A 20,558-nucleotide genomic window follows, 5' to 3' on the forward strand; every position below is an offset into this window, starting at 1 on the left:
CACACTGTTGCTGGTATTTTGGCCCATTCCTCCATGCAGATCTCCTCTAGAGCAGTGATGTTTTGGGGATGTTGCTGGGCAACACGGACTTTCAACTCCCTCCAAAGATTTTCTATGGGGTTGAGATCTGGAGACTGGCTAGGCCACTCCAGGACATTGAAATGCTTCTTACGAAGCCACTCCTTCGTTGCCCGGGCGGTGTGTTTGGAATCATTGTCATGCTGAAAGACCCAGCCACGTTTCATCTTCAATGCCCTTGCTGTTGGTAGGCTGTGTTACTTTGGTCCCAGCTCTCTGCAGGTCATTCACTAGGTCCCCCCGTGTGGTTCTGGGATTTTTGCTCACCGTTCTTGTGATCATTTTGACCCCACGGGGTGAGATCTTCCGTGGAGCCCCAGATCGAGGGAGATTATCAGTGGTCTTGTATGTCATCCATTTCCTAATAATTGCTCCCACAGTTGATTTCTTCAAACCAAGCTGCTTACCTATTAATTATTTAAAAATCATACAATGTGATTTTCTGGATTTTTGTTTTAGATTCCGTCTCTCACAGTTGAAGTGTACCTATGATAAAAATGACAGACCTCTACATAATTTGTAAGTTGGAAAACCTGCAAAATCGGCAGTGTATCAAATACTTGTTCCCCCCACTGTATATACAAAACAAGATAATGTTGGTTTTGTACTTACGATGAGTGGTATATAAAAGTACAATTTTAGGTAATTACATAGGGAGCTACAGTGCATTCAGAAAGTATTCAGACCCATTCGGTTTTTCCACATTTTGTTATGTTACAATCCTTATTCTAAAATTGATTAAATTGTTTATTTTCCTCATCAATCTACACACAATACACCATAATGACAAAGCAAAAACAGGTTTGCATGCATTTTAGCAAATTGATAAAAATACAAAACTGAAATATAACATTTGCATAAGTATTCAGACCCTTTATTCAGTAATTTGTTGAAACACTTTTGGCTGTAATTAAAGCCTTGGGATTTCTTGGGTATGACACGACAAGCTTGGCAAAACTGTATTTGGGAGATTCTCCCTTTCTTCTCTGCAGATCCTCTCAAGTTATGTCATGTTGGATGGGGAGCATCGCTGCAAAAGTTTGGGGTCACTTAGAAATGTTCTTGTTTTTTAAAATAAAATTGTAAAAATTGTCCATTTTTACAATAACATCAAATTGATCAGAAATACAGTGTAGACATTGTTAATGTTGTAAATTATTATTGTAGTTGTAAATTATTATTGTAGCTGGAAACGGCTGATTTTGAATGGAATATCTACAGTTGAAGTCGGAAGTTTACATACACCTCAGCCAAATACATTTAAACTCAGTTTTTCACAATTCCTGACATTTAATCCTAGTTAAAAAATCCCTATCTTAGGTCAGTTAGGATCACCACTTCATTTTAAGAATGTGAAAGGTCAGAATAACAGTAGACAGAATCATTTATTTCAGCTTTTATTTCTTTCATCACATTCCCAGTGGGTCAGAAGTTCACACTGACCCCAATTAGTATTTGGTAGCATTGTCTTTAAATTGTTTAACTTGGGTCAAACGTTTCGGCTAGCCTTCCACAAGCTTCCCACAATACGTTGGGTGAATTTTGGCCCATTCCTCCTGTCAGAGCTGGTGTGACTGAGTCAGGTTTGTAGGCCTCCTTGCTCACACACCCTTTTTCAGTTCTGCCCACAAGTTTTCCATAGGACTGAGGTCAGGGCTTTGTGATGGCCACTCCAATACCTTGACTTTGTTGTCCTTAAGCCATTTTGCCACAACTTAGTAAGTATGCTTGGGGTCATTGTCCATTTGGAAGACCCATTTGCGACCAAGCTTTAACTTCCTGACTGATGTCTTGAGATGTTGCTTCAATATATCCACATAATTTTCCTACCTCATTGTTAGGAGTGTGTATTGGAGGCGAAGACAGGTGCAGGAGAGCAGAATGTAGTGAACAGGCGCAGTTTTTAATTCCGGTCAAAATGACAGCACAAAATACATAAAATGTGCCCAAAACATGGAACATAGCCAATAAGTAATGCGCGTATCAAAATACACGTAACACAAATGATCCAACACAAAGACATGATGGGGAACAGAGGAATGCATTCATGTGAATTGATTGGGGAATGAAAACCAGGTGTGCAGGGACCAAGACAAACCAAATGGATACCTGAAAAATGGAGCGGCTATGGCTAGAAAGCCGGTGACGTCGACCGCCGAACGCTGCCCGAATAAGGAGAGGAGCCGACTTCGGGGGAAGTCGAGACACTCATGATGCCCCACAACATGATGCTGCTACCCCCGTGCTTCGCGGTTGGGATGGTGTTCTTGCAAGCCTCCCCCTTTTACTCCAAACATAACAATGGTTGTTATGGCCAAACAGTTCTATTTTTGTTTCATCAGACCAGAGGACAATTCTCCAAAAAGTACAATCTTTGTCCGTAAGTCTGGCTTTTTGCTCCCAAGGATGAACCAGACTTGTGTAGGTCTACAGACAGAAACTAAAACAAGAGGCTCCCACGCTGAGGTCTGTCCAACGCTGGTCCGACCAAGCTGACTCCACACTCCAAGACTGCTTCCATCACGTGGACTGGGAGATGTTTCGTATTGCGTCAGATAACAACATTGACGAATACGCTGATTCGGTGTGCGAGTTCATTAGAACGTGCGTTGAAGATGTCGTTCCCATAGCAACGATTAAAACATTCCCTAACCAGAAACCGTGGATTGATGGCAGCATTCGTGTGAAACTGAAAGCGCGAACCACTGCTTTTAATCAGGGCAAGGTGTCTGGTAACATGACCGAATACAAACAGTGCAGCTATTCCCTCCGCAAGGCTATCAAACAAGCTAAGCGCCAGTACAGAGACAAAGTAGAATCTCAATTCAACGGCTCAGACACAAGAGGCATGTGGCAGGGTCTACAGTCAATCACGGACTACAGGAAGAAACCCAGCCCAGTCACGGACCAGGATGTCTTGCTCCCAGGCAGACTAAATAACTTTTTTGCCCGCTTTGAGGACAATACAGTGCCACTGACACGGCCTGCAACGAAAACATGCGGTCTCTCCTTCACTGCAGCCGAGGTGAGTAAGACATTTAAACGTGTTAACCCTCGCAAGGCTGCAGGCCCAGATGGCATCCCCAGCCGCGCCCTCAGAGCATGCGCAGACCAGCTGGCCGGTGTGTTTACGGACATATTCAATCAATCCCTATACCAGTCTGCTGTTCCCGCATGCTTCAAGAGGGCCACCATTGTTCCTGTTCCCAAGAAAGCTAAGGTAACTGAGCTAAATGACTACCGCCCCGTAGCACTCACATCCGTCATCATGAAGTGCTTTGAGAGACTAGTCAAGGACCATATCACCTCCACCCTACCTGACACCCTAGACCCACTCCAATTTGCTTACCGCCCAAATAGGTCCACAGACGATGCAATCTCAACCACACTGCACACTGCCCTAACCCATCTGGACAAGAGGAATACCTATGTGAGAATGCTGTTCATCGACTACAGCTCTGCATTCAACACCATAGTACCCTCCAAGCTCGTCATCAAGCTCGAGACCCTGGGTCTCGACCCCGCCCTGTGCAACTGGGTACTGGACTTCCTGACGGGCCGCCCCCAGGTGGTGAGGGTAGGCAACAACATCTCCTCCCCGCTGATCCTCAACACTGGGGCCCCACAAGGTTGCGTTCTGAGCCCTCTCCTGTACTCCCTGTTCACCCACGACTGCGTGGCCACGCACGCCTCCAACTCAATCATCAAGTTTGCGGACGACACAACAGTGGTAGGCTTGATTACCAACAACGATGAGACGGCCTACAGGGAGGAGGTGAGGGCCCTCGGAGTGTGGTGTCAGGAAAACAACCTCACACTCAACGTCAACAAAACTAAGGAGATGATTGTGGACTTCAGGAAACAGCAGAGGGAACACCCCCCTATCCACATCGATGGAACAGTAGTGGAGAGGGTAGCAAGTTTTAAGTTCCTCGGCATACACATCACAGACAAACTGAATTGGTCCACTCACACAGACAGCATCGTGAAGAAGGCGCAGCAGCGCCTCTTCAACCTCAGGAGGCTGAAGAAATTCGGCTTGTCACCAAAAGCACTCACAAACTTCTACAGATGCACAATCGAGAGCATCCTGGCGGGCTGTATCACCGCCTGGTATGGCAACTGCACCGCCCTCAACCGTAAGGCTCTCCAGAGGGTAGTGAGGTCTGCACAACGCATCACCGGGGGCAAACTACCTGCCCTCCAGGACACCTACACCACCCGATGTCACAGGAAGGCCATAAAGATCATCAAGGACATCAACCACCCGAGCCACTGCCTGTTCACCCCGCTATCATCCAGAAGGCGAGGTCAGTACAGGTGCATCAAAGCTGGGACCGAGAGACTGAAAAACAGCTTCTATCTCAAGGCCATCAGACTGTTAAACAGCCACCACTAACACTGAGTGGCTGCTGCCAACACACTGACACTGACTCAACTCCAGCCACTTTAATAATGGGAATTGATGGGAAATGATGTAAATATATCACTAGCCACTTTAAACAATGCTACCTTATATAAATGTTACTTACCCTACATTATTCATCTCATATGCATACGTATATACTGTACTCTATATCATCGACGGTATCCTTATGTAATACATGTATCACTAGCCACTTTATACTATACTATGCCACTTTGTTTACATACTCATCTCATTTGTACATACTGTACCCGATACCATCTACTGTATCTTGCCTATGCTGCTCTGTACCATCACTCATTCATATATCCTTATGTACATATTCTTTATCCCCTTACACTGTGTACAAGACAGTAGTTTTGGAATTGTTAGTTAGATTACTTGTTATTACTGCATTGTCGGAACTAGAAGCACAAGCATTTCGCTACACTCGCATTAACATCTGCTGCATACCATGTGTATGTGACAAATAAAATTTGATTTGATTTGATCTCAATTTTTTTCTGAGGTCTTGCTGATTTCATTTGATTTTCCCATGATGTCAAGCAAAGAGGCACTGAGTTTGAAGGTAGGCCTTGAAATACATCCACAGGTACACCTCCAATTAACTGATGTCAATTAGCCTATCAGAAGCTTCTAAAGCCATGACATCATTTTCTGGAATTTTCCAAGCTGTTTAAAGGCACAGTCAACTTAGTGTATGTAAACTTCTGACCCACTGGAATTGTGATACAGTGAAATAATCTGTCTGTAAACAATTGTTGGAAAAATTACTTGTCATGCACAAAGTAGATGTCCTAACCGACTTGCCAAAACTATAGTTTGTTAACAAGATATTTGTGGAGTGGTTGAAAAACGACTTTTGATGACTCCAATGTAAGTGAAGAGGCAACTCCGGAATGTTGGCCTTCTAGGCAGAGTTCCTCTATCCAGGGTCTGTTATTTTGCCCATCTTAATCTTTTATTTTTATTGGCCAGTCTGAGATATGGCTTTTTCTTTGCAACTCTGCCTAGGAGGCCAACATCCCAGAGTCCCCTCTTCACTGTTGACGTTGAGACTGGTGGTTGCGGGTACTATTTAATGATGCTGCCAGTTGAGGACTTGTGAAGCATCTGTTTCTCAAACTAGACACAATAATGTACTTGCCAGGTGGCAATGCCTGTGAGCCTGCCAGAGGCAGGTTGGTGCTGATGTTGATTTGTTTTTATCTTTCTTACCGAACCAGCACTACTTGTTTATTGTATTTTATTGTGTATTAAATTACTATGCTGGACAAACAAGTGAAAATTATAAAATATTTTTGAATAATTATGTAATTAATTGTTGATTCTTGTCTTGAGTAATCTGTCCCAGGTACTAAATGAAAGTGGTCCTTTTAGACAAGTTTACGGTTGACCCTCCTTGTTTTGTTCAATTTGTATTCCGTTTGGTGCCTACAGTAGTAGTGAATACGACCCAAATGCTTCTGAAAGTAGTGTTGGGTGGCTTGTAGGGAGCACTCTGATCTAAATGTTATCTGACAGGGAGCACTGCCCTGCAAAGAGAGTCCTCATTTGACATTAAACTGAGTTCCTGTCTCTGGCCTTTCTACATCCCATGACACTTATACCAAGACTGGGGCTCTTAACCCTGGTTTCTAACATGGCTGCTCATCATAAAATACCATTGTGGTGAAAAAATTCCCCTCTGGTTCTATCTGGTTGGATCCCCAACTTCAATGGTTGGCATTGTTAATGTGAATGGTATTGTTAATGTGAATGCATTATTTAATCTATTCAAGCCAGTATCAGCATCAGGTCAGGATGACCCAGATACTTGCTATAAGCTTTTCAAAGAAGGGATTTTAAATGTTCATGAAACATTGCCTCAACAAAAGCTCCCATGACAACCAGCTAAATATTGTGAAGAAAAAGGTGTTCAATTTCAAACCACGAAAACAAATTCCTGTCTGCTGTTATAGTGACAATAGTGGGTGGTTCATTTGTCCTTGTGGTTTTTGTTTGCTTGGAAAGGGATTTTTTTTTTCATGCACTTGATCCATTTGATGTAATTAATAAGAATGGATTACATGTTAAGAACAGTTATTAATAGTCTTGCCCCTCAAAGAGAAGAGCAGGGCTTCGTGCTTGGCAATACAATATATTGTTTTAGGATTAGAATCATTCCACATTGTGCAATTTTTAAAATGTATTCTTGATTCATGAGAAAATGTGGTTTGGCATTTGAAATTAAACTGTTTAAAAAATATATGGAATGAAAATGGACATGAATGAACAAAATGTCAGTATATAATTTGGGTGAACTATCAAGTGCATTTCTTTAATCGCAAAACTTAGTTACAAAATTAGCAGTTGTTGAGAACATTTTCAGACGCAACGAGGGAGGCCGGATATTCTACCCTCCTTTGATCAGCACTGTAGAACAATGTTAAGAATGTGAATTTCCTTGTTGTCTGGGCAGTTTTGTTATCTTTGACATTTGAGGAGGCTGCAGGCAACAACTATTGTACAACACTGATATGTGTAACACAATGGGGAGTTTGTCTGCACAAAAAAATGGACACATAGATCTTCAGGAATAGTAAACATGAGGGAGAGCTAGAGAAATGGTTTATTATCAAGTGGAGACAGTCACTGTAAATTAATGTTGCTGTTTCTTTATTTTTTTATTTAACTTGGCAAATCAGTTGAACAAATTGTTACTTTATAATGACGGCCTTCCCCGGCCAAACCTTCCCCTAACCCAGACCATGCTGGCCAACTGTGCGCAGCCCTATGGGACTCCCAATCACAGTCAGTTGTGATACAGCCCGGGCTCAAACCAGGGTTTGTAGTGACACCTCTAGCACTGAGATGCAGTGCCTTAGACCGCTGTGCCACTCAGGAGCCCCTGTTACATTATTGCATATGTTTTATACTACAGCTCATTTTCTATCGAACATTTCTAACAGGAAAAGTCAGCAAGAACAATGATGTTCAGCTAAATTAAATAGTTTCGACACCATTCAATATCATTCACCTTTAAATGAATTCACGAATTTCAGCCCATCTAACATCCTGACAAAATAATTGGGAGCTCAAAGTCAAATTGCAATTGAAGGCAAAAAGCCCTGGAGCAGATACAGATATACACTGATGTTGGGACTTTGACAAACTTATCAGTGAGTGAATGATGATCATGAAAACACACAATATTGATGGCTATAGCTATGCTCAACAAGTATCCCACTGGGCACAGATGGCAATTCAACACCTATTCCATGTTGGTTCAACTTAATTTAAATTAAATTATGTGGAAACAATGTTGATTCAACCAATGTGTGCCTAATGGGATATTATTATTCTGGTTTATTCTATTAAGCTCTTTTTGTGATATTTTACATTGCCTCGCTGGCTCGCTAAGTAATCAAGCCTACAATGATATCTACGATGACGTAGACAATAACAATTTGATTACGTGTTGCATCTGAAGTAGGATTCTTAAATGGAAAGAAGCCTTTTTCTGGTGCGAACAACTTTTCATGATGTGGTTGGGAAATGAGTGTTCAACAGTGCACTACATGTGACCAGAGCACAATTAGGCCCTGGTCAAAAGTGGTCCTCTAAATAGGGAATATGGTGTTATTTGGGACAGGCCCTCTGTCTGGGTATTCCTCACTGTATTCAGACATGTCTTGAATCAAAAGGCTGCAATTTGAACACACACAATCAATTAACTTGGTTATTAAAGTCCAATATCCCTCGAGGAAATGGAGGCCAGGCTTGGGTAGGTTACTTTCTAAATGTATATATGTTTTATTGTCACATACACCATATAGGTGATTTGAAATGTGTTGTTTTATGCCAGATGCCAGATTTTTCACCTTGTTGGCCCGGTTATTCAATCCAGTGACTTTCAATTTACTGGCCCAATGCTCTAACCGCTAGGTTACCTGACACCCGTACAGTTACAATACCTGTCCAGAATTGTAATCCGTAACGTTTGGAATATCCAAACGCAGTAATGTAATCTGATTACTTTCCAAACTAAATCAAAAGGATCCATCAAACACATTTGGTGTGTCAATATAGTGGTCTCTGACTTGTCAGACTCGCTCAGGTGGAACAAACTTAAACTCGCGCGTATTTTCACTGCTGATTTTGAATCTCATTGATAAAACAGAAATGTGTACAAATGTATTTTTCGCAAACATCCTTTATTTTTGTGACCTTTTTTGTCCTTTATTTTCATTGGAGGTGGGGGGTTACAGGTATAATATACTGTCACTTCGGTATGAATAATCCAGGAGACAGATGCAGGAATGCGTAATAGTTTTTTTTATTGTACCCAAATTACAGCGTGCCATGTAAAGGCACGGGACGAAGACCAAACAAACACTATACAAAAACACAGGGTTGAAGACCAAACAAACACTATACAAAACAAAGGGTTGAAGACCAAACAAACACTATACAAAAACACAGGGTTGAAGACCAAACAAACACTATACAAAACACAGGGTTGAAGACCAAACAAACACTATACAAAAACACAGGGTTGAAGACCAAACAAACACTATACAAAACACAGGGTTGAAGACCAAACAAACACTATACAAAACCACAGGGTTGAAGACCAAACAAACACTATACAAAACACAGGGTTGAAGACCAAACAAACACTATACAAAAACACAGGGTTGAAGCCCAAACAAAAGAGAGAGGAGGACCTCGGAAAAATAACACATGCGCATGATGATTAACACACGGGACGGGACCTGTAATCATCTGCACAAATCCTCAATGGCACGAAAGCCAAAACACACAGCACAGGCACTCACACACACCAACGGACATAGTAACAATAATCGACAGCAACATGGTCAACAAAGGGCACACTTATACAATTACTAATCAGTGGGAATAGGGGACAGGTGTGCGTAATGAAAGTTCCGGAGGGATCCGTGATATATACAAATTCATATAATTATATAATCACTTAATATTTACCTGTGGGCTGCCACTCACAAAGACAAAAAAGGCAGATAAATACAGTACATAAATACAGTACGTTAGAGTTTATAATTGTTTTAGAATATATTTAGTATGTAAAAGAAAATAAACTAAATGGATTACGTGTTGCATATCAAGTAAGATTCTTAAATGTAAAGAAGCCTCATTCTGGTGCCCATCCCATTCCCCCAGAAAACCCTCCCCATTACCACCCCTTCCCTGTGGATCTGAAATCAAAGAAGGTAAAAAAATATGAATATATACAGTACTGTCAAAAGTTAGGACACACCTACTCATTCCAAGGTTTTTCTTAATTTGTACTATTTTCTACATTGAAGAATAATAGTGAAGACATCAAAACTATGAAAGACTATGAAAGAACCCAAATTGAATCATGTACTAACCAAAACAGTCCCCCACTGTTTTGGTTAGTACATGATTAGTACATGATTCAATATGGGTTCTTTCATAGTTTTGATGTCTTCACTATTATTCTTCAATGTAGAAAATAGTACAAATTAAGAAAAACCTTGGAATCAGTAGGTGTGTCCTAACTTTTGACAGTATTAAATAGATTTAATATTTTCCGTTCTTCAAAGTAGCCACCCTTTGCCTTGATGACAGCTTTCCACACTCTTTGCATTCTCTCAAAGCAGCTTCATGAGGAATGCTTTTCCAACAGTCTTAAAAGTGTTCCCACATATGCTGAGCACTTGTTGGCTGCTTTTCCTTCACTCTGCAGTCCAACTGATCCCAAACCATCTCAATTGGGGTGAGGTTGGGGGATTGTGGAGGCCAGGTCACCTGATGCAGCACTTCATCACCCTCCTTCTTGGTCAAATAGCTCTTACACGGCCTGGAGGTGTGTTTTGGGTCATTGTCCTGCTGATATACAAATCCAGATGGGATGGCGTATCACTGCAGAATGTCGTGGTTGCCATGCTGGTTAAGTGTGTATTGAATTCTAAATAAATTACAGACAGTGTCACCAGTAAAACACCCCCACACCATCACACCTCCTCCTCCATGCTTCACAGTGGGAACCACACGTACAGAGATCATCCCTTCACCTACTCTGCGTCTCACAAAGACACAACGGATGGAACCAAAAATCTCACATTTGGAAGCATCAGACCAAAGGACAGATTTCCACTGGTCTAATGTCCATTGCTCATGTTTCTTGGCCCAAGTAAGTCTCTTCTTATTATTGGTGTCCTTTAGTAGTGGTTGCTTTGCAGCAATTTGACCATGAATGCTTATTCACGCAGTGTCCTCTGAACAGTTGATGTTGGGATGTGTCTGTGAAGCATTTATATGGACTGCAACCTGAGTCTGGTAACGTTAATGAATTTATCCTCTGCAGCAGAGGTAACTCTGGGTCTTCCTTTCCTGTGGCGGTCCTCATGAGAGCCAGTTTCATGATAGCGCTTGATGGTTTTTGCGACTGCACTTGAAGAAACACTCAAAGTTCTTGACATTTTCCGGATTGACTGACCTTCATGTTTTAAAGTAATGATGGACTGTCATTTCTCTTTGCTTATTTGAGCTGTTCTTGCCACAATATGGACTTTGTCTTTTACCAAATAGGGCTGTCTTCTGTATACCACCCCTACCTTGTCACAACACAACTGAATGGCCCAAACTCATTAAGAAGGAAAGAAATTCCACAAATTAACTTTTAACAAGACACAGCTGTCAATTGAAATTCATTCCAGTTGACTACCTCATGAAGCTGATTTGGAGAATGCCAAGAGTGTGCAAAGCTGTCATCAAGGCAAAGGATGGCTACTTTGAAGAGTCTCACATTTGTTTAACACTTTTTTGGTTACTATATGATTATTGTGTTATTTCATAGTTTTTGTGTTTTCACTATTATTCTACAATGTAGAAAATAGTAAAAATAATGAAAAACCCTTGGATGAGTAGGTATGTCCAAACTTTTGGCTGGTACTGAATATCTACTCCCAAATACTTCAAATGGGAAACAAGATGGGAAGTAGATCGGGGTCTTGAGAGAAAGTAGGGCTGATTTGGTTAGATGCATTTTGTAACTTGCGATAAAGCTGAATTCATATATGATCTTCAATGCATTTGGAAGTGATTGAGATATATTGTCCGCGTATAATGAGATTAAATGATCAGTATATTGGGAAATTTGTGTCATTTATTTTGATTCACGGATTGCCTGGGCTCGCTTTGTCTGCTTTGTCTTCTAGTGATTCTAAACGGAGCAGATCAGATATTGCTTGTTATAATTATGGCTATAACTATAGGCATATAGTATGTTAATAAATATTAATGAAATTGAAACCAATTCCCATATGTTCCAAGACAGACCCGAGATATGACCATTTTAGTCTATCAAAATACTTTTCTGCATTAGGAGATAAAACAGCCCAAGGAGCTAATGTTTCTGATGAATCATTTCAGATATCTACTAGTCGATGGAGGTTATCCGATGATAAAAGTTTTATCAGCAAACCTGCTTTGGTCCGTGTGGACCAAAAGGGTAAGAAAGTCTCGAGACGGGATGGCAACATTTTGGAAACAGTTTAATATCTTTGTTTATCAACGCCAGGGTGCGACAGTGAGGACACTGGGTCAAATCAAATCAAAGTTTATTTGTCACGTGTGCCAAATACAACAGTTGTAGACCTTACAGTGAAATGCTTACTTACAGGCTCTAACCAACAGTGCAAAAAAGGTATTAGGTGAACTATAGGTCGGTAAAGAAAAAAAACCCAGTAAAAATACAGGCTATATACAGTAGCGAGGCTATAAAAGTAACAAGGCTACATACAGACACCGGTTAGTCAGGCTGATTGAGGTGGGAATCCTTGCCTTTTTGTTTTATATAGAACCGTAACTCTTTCTGTATTCACATCTCCCCAAATTAACCTTTGTGAATGGCTGTGTTAGTAATTTTGAGCAATAGTGGACCAAAATCAGGGGGAATACCATCCCATTCAGGTGATTTGCCTTTTTTTGTATTTATTAAGGTTCCCCATGAGCTGCCAATGCAGCAGCTACTCTTCCTGGGGTCCAGCAACATTAAGGCAGTTATATACAAATTAAAATATTAAATTACATTACAAAATATTACATGACATTACATTTCACAACACACTAAGTGTGCTCCCTCAGGCCACTACTCTACTACCACATATCTACAATAGAAAATCCATGTGTAAGTGTGTGTAGGGTTGTCTTATCATGTGTAAGTGTGTGTAGAGTTGTCTTATCATGTGTAAGTGTGTGTAGAGTTGTCTTATCATGTGTAAGTGTGTGTAGAGTTGTCTTATCATGTGTATGTGTGTCTGTGTGTTTGTCTCTTCACAGTCCCTGCTATTCCATAAGGTGTATTTTAATCTGATTCTACTGCTTGTATCAGTTACCTGATGTGGAACAGAGTTCTATTTAACCATTGCTCTACATAGTACTGTATGCCTCCCATAGTCTGTTCTTGACTTGGGGATTGTGAAGAGACCTCTGGTGGCATGTCTTGTGGGGTATGTATGGGTGTACGAGCTGTGTGCTAGTAGTTTAAACAGACACCTCGGTGCATTCAGGATGTCAACACTTCTTGCGAAAACAAATAGCAATGAAGTCAATCTCTCCACCACTTTCAGCCATAAGAGATTTACATGCATATTATTAATGTTAGCTCTCCCTGTACATTTAAGGCCCAGCCGTGTTGCCCTGTTCTGGGCCAATTGTAATTTCCTTCTGTCCCTCTTTGTGGCACCTGTCCACACGACTGAAGAGTAGTCCAGGTGCGATAGGCCTGTAGGACCTATCTTAGCTTCTGTTGAATCAACATGTTTTGACCATGACAGTTCACAATCGAGGATTACTCCAAGCAATTTACTCACCTGAAATTGCTCAATTTCCACATTATTTATTAGAATAAGGTTTAGGGTTTAGTGAATGATTTGTCCCAAATACAATGCTGTAGTGTTGCAGTGATTTCACTCACTGTAGTAGCTGACATGTATAGTCATCCGTATTCATAGACACACTGACATTACTCAAAGCATGTCATTAGTAAAGATTGAAATAAGTAAGGGGCCTAGACAGCTTCCATTAAAGAACACCCTCTGTGTTCTGTTAGACAGGTTGATCCACAATATAGCAGGGGGTATAAAGCCATAACAGATACATTTTTCTAGCGGCAGACTATGATCGATCATTAAAGAACACCCTCTGTGTTCTGTCAGACAGGTAACTATTGATCCACAATATAGCAGGGGGTATAAAGCCATAACAGATACATTTTTCTAGTGGCAGACTATGATCGATCATTTCAAAAGTGCCACTGAAGTCGAACAAAACATCTCCCACAAACTTATCATCAATTATTCTCAGCCAATCATCAGTCATTTATGGAAGTGCTGTGCTTGTTGAATATCCTTCCCTATAAACATGCTGAAAGTCTGTTATCAATTTGATAAGTGTCTTCAATATTGGTGTTACTAGAGAAATTCAAACCTTTTTGTTAGAACATAGTATATGGGTTTGATTTTAAGATATTTAGCTTAATTAATTTGATTAATATTATGGTGTTTCTATTCCAAGAAAAAAACGAAAAACAAAACCCTCAGGGTTCCCATTAGGATGGAAAGGAAAATATGGCATTTTACAACGTGACAGTCTGTAGGCTGGGAGTAGGCTGTAGTACTAAAAGCATAAGAGGTTTGGAGGATTCTAAATTAATATTTAAAGGGCATTTTTTTGTTAGGGCAAATCTGATCTGTGAGAGGGGCTTTTATATAATTCACAATAATAATAATGATAATCGCTATGTTAAAAAATGAACAATATTTTGGAGATGATTTTATTTTCATGTTAACCTAGAGTGAGCAAGAAAAAGGCCATTCTTGAACATGGCGTGAGACATTCTCACAAATTTGTAAATAAAGCCAGTTGATATTTAGAATGATTTATTTATGTTTTTAGAGGGAGAGAAACCAAAAGCCGCCTCATGGGTCTCCCAGTGGCAGCTGGCACGGGTATCGAACCAGCATCTGTAGCACCACTCGGGAGGCCCCATCCAAAAAGTTTTTAATGCTGATCAATTGCCTTGCACAAAATGTCAAAACACAGAGAGGTGTTGGTAAACATACATTGTCCTGCTAATAGCCCATTATGGGCTAAACTTCAAAACTTTGGGGTGACTGAGAAATTACCGTGTTTTGAAAGAAAAGCAATGTTTTTGTCCATTAAAATAACATCAAATTGACCAGAAATACAGTATAGACATTGTTAATGTTGTAAATTAATATTGTAGCTGGAAACAGCTGATTTTTAAAATAGAATATCTACGTACAGTGGGGAGAACAAGTATTTGATACACTGCCGATTCCTACTTAAAAAGCATGTAGAGATCTGTATTTTTTATCATAGGTAAACTTCAACTGTGAGAAAATCCAGAAATTCACATTGTATGATTTTTAAGTAATTAATTTGCATTATATTGCATGACATAAGTATTTGATCACCTACCAACCAGTAAGAATTGCGGCTCTCACAGACCTGTTAGTTTTACTTTAAGAAGCCCTCCTGTTCTCCACTCATTACCTGTATTAACTGCACCTGTTTGAACTCGTTACCTGTATAAAAGACAAAGAAGAAGTTCAAGATGACGGTCAATCACCCTCGGTCTGGGGCTCCATGCAAGATCTCACCTCGTGGGGCATCAATGATCATGGGGAAGGTGAGGGATCAGCCCAGAACTACACGGCGGGACCTGGTCAATGACCTGAAGAGAGCTGGGACCACAGTCTCAAAGAAAACCATCAGTGTTGCTTTCCAGTGAGGGTGATCATACCACACTAGAAAGTCAGGACAGAGGTCAGAGTTCATTCAAACCATTCAAATAAGTGTCTCTTATTATATTAGACAACTAATAAAAAAACAGTCAAACATTTCATACATTTCGTATCCCACGTTTACAGTACGTTTCTTTAATACATTTCTTATCAAAATCATTCACAAGGTCAATGTGTGTGTGTGTCTTTCAAATACCTCGCCACTAACCCATATCATAACCAGTAAGTTGTGTGTGTGTGTGTGCTGGTGTGTGTGTGGTAAATCATATGGCAAAAACAAACATAATTTCTTAACATACGGCCTAATCTGGATACCTTTATACTAACTACACTGCAGAATTTCACTCACTGTTCTACCAAGACCATAGCCTCAGGAAACGTTTCAAAGAGAGAGAACATGACTACCCCCATTCTCCTGGAAGATAAAGGCCAATTGCTTTAGCATTCACTATACTAATATCATAATCGGAAACCAAAAGGTTCTAACTACAAACAAAACATGATAACAATAAGCCCACTGTACTCCCTCATATCATTAATTGTTTAGACACGACAACATGTATCTCGCCACCGACTCTAACAATTCACTCCCTTATCATATGACTGGTCTCTCTTTTCCATAACCATAACCATGTAAGATTATCTTGGCATCATTACTAGACCACTGACCAACAACATATAGCTGTTTCACCTTAGATTGTTCCTATTAACCTCTATCTAACTAGGTAAGTCAGTTAAGAAAAAAATCGTATTTACAATGACTGCCTACCCCGTCCAAACCCGGACGATGCTGGGCCAATTGTGCGCCGCCCTATGGGACTCTCAATCATGGCCCAATGTGATGCAGCCTTAATATTCAATACTCATTTCAATCTACTTAAAACAGATTATAATTTTTAAATACATTAATAATTAATGGAGTTATTATTGGTAATGATTCTAATTCGATTTTGTTGTTTAAAAAAATATATATTAATCAGTAGTGTTGTTGTTTTTACACATGACTCACTGTGGTGAGTCTTGTGTCAAAATGGGGGAATTGACCAATTTTGGGGGGTTTTGGATGGAAGTTTACCCACCTTGACTGATATGTAGAAATGTATTGAATGATGTATGAAGGAGTGTATTTTTGTGTCTTCTGTTCTGTTTTGTTTTGATACATCTCACCAGATTGGGTCTGCTGGATGACTGGGATAATTTCCTGATCCTATGACTCTGCGATGAGGTTGACAGTGTGATAAGGGGAGGTGAGGTTGACCGTGTGATAAGCTACATGTGACATGTGCTTTAGAGATTTGCATTAGGAAAATTGGTAGTAGTAATAATTTGTCATACAGTAGATAATTTGTTTGGATTTCTTGAAACTTGTCTGGATTAGAAATGCACTGAACTAAACTGTTGTTCTGATATGCTGTCTCTCTAAAGGTTACTACAGATGGTGTCTTGAGGAATAGCAGGGACAATTTGACCAAAAACGGTATGGACCTCAAAACCCCCTCGAAAACGACTGAAGAAATGGCATTCACTACGGCCTTGTCCTGCACCACTTCTATCGAGAGACCTGAGTCTGAGCCAGCAACCGGTGTAAAGCATCAAGTTGAAGTTATCGACTGTCTTTTCTCTCAGGAGTGCAACAGAAGTCCACGTGGAGGTAGCATGGAGAAAGATCCCTTCCAAACTTCCCTCATATTGCTGGTATACTGGTTGTCAAATGTGCAAGACATAATGAGTTGTGGTTGGGTTCAGGTGAGACATCCAAATTGGGACATTGTCATGGGTCATCCACTTTGAACTGTGAAGCTATCTGAAGAAGAAAATTAATAAATGCCAGAAGATTGAGTGCCGGTGGATGGGGGGGGGGGGGGGGGGGGGGGTCAACTGTGCCCGTAATTGATTTAGTCTTGTCTGAAATTGTTATGGTGGGGTTTCAGGTTGATTGAGGTCTACATTGCTAAATGTATAATGATTTAGGCAAAAAATGCATTGGGATACTGATCTGTAATTATAACCCTGATTAGATAGTTAATTGGGTTAATTATGACATGAATATAATGTATGTTAATATAAATGTACATTCTGCCAGTATTGATGTGTGTTAATTAACCTCTCTGGGATATGTGGGATGCTAGCTGGCCCAAAGCCAGGGAAAATGCAGAGCGCAAAATTCAAATAAATTACTATAAAAATCAAACTTTCATTAAATCACACATGTAAGATAGCAAATTAAAGCTAGACTTGTTGTGAATCCAGCCAACATGTCAGATTTCAAAAAGGCTTTTCGGCGAAAGCAAACAATGCTATTATCTGAGGATAGCACCATAATAAACAAAGGGAGAAAAGCATATTTCAACCCTGCAGGCGCGACACAAAACGCAGAAATAAAAATATATGTCACGACTCCTATCAAAGGTGGCTCCCCTTCCAGTTCGGGTGGCGCTCGGCGGTCGTCGTCACCGGTCTACTAGCTGCCACTGATCTTTTCCTCCCCCTCCTTGTCTGTTTATTAGTTACACCTGTTGTTAATTAGGTTTATTAGTTGGGCATTATTAGCCAGCCGGCCCGCCTGCTGGGTGTGCGGGATTGTTTTATGTGTACTCGTGTACACGCCTGTAAGTCACGGTTGTTCGTATACGTGAGTTATTTTCGGGATTGTTTAGTTCCCCTGTGTTTTGGGTCATTTGTTTTGAGTGGCGTCTGTTTTCACCTGGTTGGTGAATAAAGAAGTAGCGCTACTCTGAACTCTCTCTCTCCTGCATCTGACTCCTTCCTCCACTACAACCCGGGCATTACAGAATCCCGCACCAGTAAATATGGAGTCAGCAGGAGCAGCTGCCAACCCCCTCCCATCGATGGAGGAACGTGTCCTCCACCACACCAACGTCCTCCATCGGATCGGATCCGCCATGGACCAGATGATGGAGAGAATGGACCGATGGGAGAGGAGTGGTCTCCTCTCTCCACCTTCGGCTTCCCCAGCTCAGGATTCTCCTTCTCCTCTCTCCCCATCCCCCTACTCCAGCGGCTACCATTACCTCACTGCTGAAGGGGGGCCCGGTGCGTTTGCGGTGGTCAGCAGAGGCGGACAGAGCCTTCAATAGGTTGAAGGCGCTGTTCACGGATGCACCCGTGTTGGCGCACCCGGACCCCTCTCTAGAATTCATAGTGGAGGTGGATGCGTCCGAGGCTGGGGTGGGTGCCGTGCTATCACAGCGCTCCGGGTACGCCACCAAAACTCCGCCCCTGTGCTTTCTTTTCGAGGAAGCTCAGTCCAGCAGAGCGTAACTATGATGTGGGGGACTGGGAGTTGTTAGCGGTGGTCAGGGCTCTGAGGGTGTGGAGACACTGGCTTGAGGGGGCAAAGCACCCCTTTCTGATCTGGACCGACCACCAGAATCTGGAGTATATTCGGGCAGCTAGGAGACTGAATCCACGTCAGGCAAGGTGGGCCATGTTCTTCACCCGATTCCGGTTTACTCTGTTATATAGACTAGGCTCCCAGAACGTAAAGGCTGACGCACTGTCCCGCCTTTACGACACGGAGGATCGGTCCACCGAGCCTACTCCCATCCTTCCCGCCTCGAGGCTGATGGCACCAGTGGTATGGGAGGTGGACTCGGACATCGGGGTGCCAGAGGACATCGTCTCTGATCGGGGTCCCCAGTTCACGTCCCGGTATGGAGGGCGTTCATGGAGCGTCTTGGGGTCTCGGTCAGCCTGACCTCCGGTTATCACCCCGAGAGTAATGGGCAGGTGGAGAGAGTGAACCAGGAGGTGGGTAGGTTTCTGCGGTCATATTGCCAGGACCGGCCAGGGGAGTGGGCGATATACATCCCCTGGGCTGAAATGGCCCAGAACTCACTAAGCCACTCCTCTACCAATATATCACCGTTTCAGTACGCGTTGGGGTACCAGTCAGTCCTGCCACCGTGGCATTCGAGAGACCGAGGCTCCAGGAGACCTGGAGGGCTGTCCTCGTAGTGAGGCCCCCCTTCCCGTTCGGGTGGCGCTCGGTGGTCGTCGTCACCGGTCTATTAGCTGCCACTGATCTTTTTCTCCCCCTCGTCTGTTTATTAGTTACACCTGTTGTTAATTAGGTTTATTAGTTGGGCTTTATTAGCCAGCCGGCCCGCCTGCTGGGTGTGCGGGATTGTTTTATGTGTACTCGTGTACATGCCTGTAAGTCACGGTTGTTCATGTACGTGAGTTATTTTCAGGACTGTTTAGTTCCCCTGTGTTTTGGGGCACCTGTTTTGAGTGGCGTCTGTTTTCACCTGGTTAGTGAATAAAGAAGTAGCGCTACTCTGAACTCTCTGTCTCCTGCGTCTGACTCCTTCCTCCACTACAACCTGGGCATTACAATATAATTAATGCCTTACCTTTGATGAGCTTATTTTGTTGGCACTCCAATATGTCCCATAAACATCACAAATTGTCCTTTTGTTTGATTAATTCCGTCAATATATATCCAAAATGTCCATTTATTTGGCGCGTTTGATCCAGAAAAACACTGGTTCCAACTTACGCAACGTGACTACAAAATATCTCAAAAGTCACCTGTAAACTTTGCCAAAACATTTCAAACTACTTTTGTAATACAACTTTAGGTATTTTTTAAAGTAAATAATCGATAACATTGAAGACGGGATGATCTGTGTTCAATAAAGGAGGATAACAAACTGTAGCAAGCTTTCTGGTCACGCGCCTCTATCTAACAGTACACTTCAAGTTATCCTCGTTCAAGATGGTCGTACTTCTTCATTACACAAAGGAAAAACCTCAACCAATTTCTAAAGACAGGTGATATACAGTGGAAGCAGTAGGAACTGCAAGAAGGTCCCTTAGACATCTGTATTCCCAATGAAAACTAATTGAAAAGAGAGTGACCTCCCCAAAAAAATCTGAATGGTTTGTCCTCTGGTAAATAGGTTATGTTATAGTCACAGACGTGATTCAAACAGTTTTAGAAACTTCAGAGCGTTTTCTATCCAAACCTACTAATAATATGCATATGTTATCTACTGGGGATGAGTAGCATGGAGTTGAATTTGGGCATGCATTTCAACCGGACGTGAAAATACCGCCCCGGGTCACCAATAAGTTAAGTTGAGGGTTTTCATTTTGAGTGATAAAACCAATATGAATCACTGAGCAATATCATTCTGGATTTTGCTTGTATAATTAATTGGGGTTTAAGAGTTTCTCAATCGCTTGGCTAATTTTTTAAACAGTCTTAA

At 41.6% G+C, this 20,558-nt stretch overlaps 1 long non-coding RNA gene across 1 annotated transcript; it reads left to right on the top strand.

The window, feature by feature from the left end:
- The first annotated feature begins 15,234 nt into the window (after positions 1-15,234).
- Positions 15,235-17,180, top strand: LOC110529140. Its single transcript, XR_002474337.2, has 3 exons — positions 15,235-15,346; positions 16,495-16,571; positions 16,750-17,180. It is a non-coding gene; the product is annotated as an uncharacterized LOC110529140 (long non-coding RNA).
- Positions 17,181-20,558: the final 3,378 nt, after the last annotated feature.

The sequence above is a fragment of the Oncorhynchus mykiss genome, chromosome 8 (assembly GCF_013265735.2).
Source record: "Oncorhynchus mykiss isolate Arlee chromosome 8, USDA_OmykA_1.1, whole genome shotgun sequence".
Taxonomy (NCBI): Eukaryota; Metazoa; Chordata; class Actinopteri; order Salmoniformes; family Salmonidae; genus Oncorhynchus; species Oncorhynchus mykiss.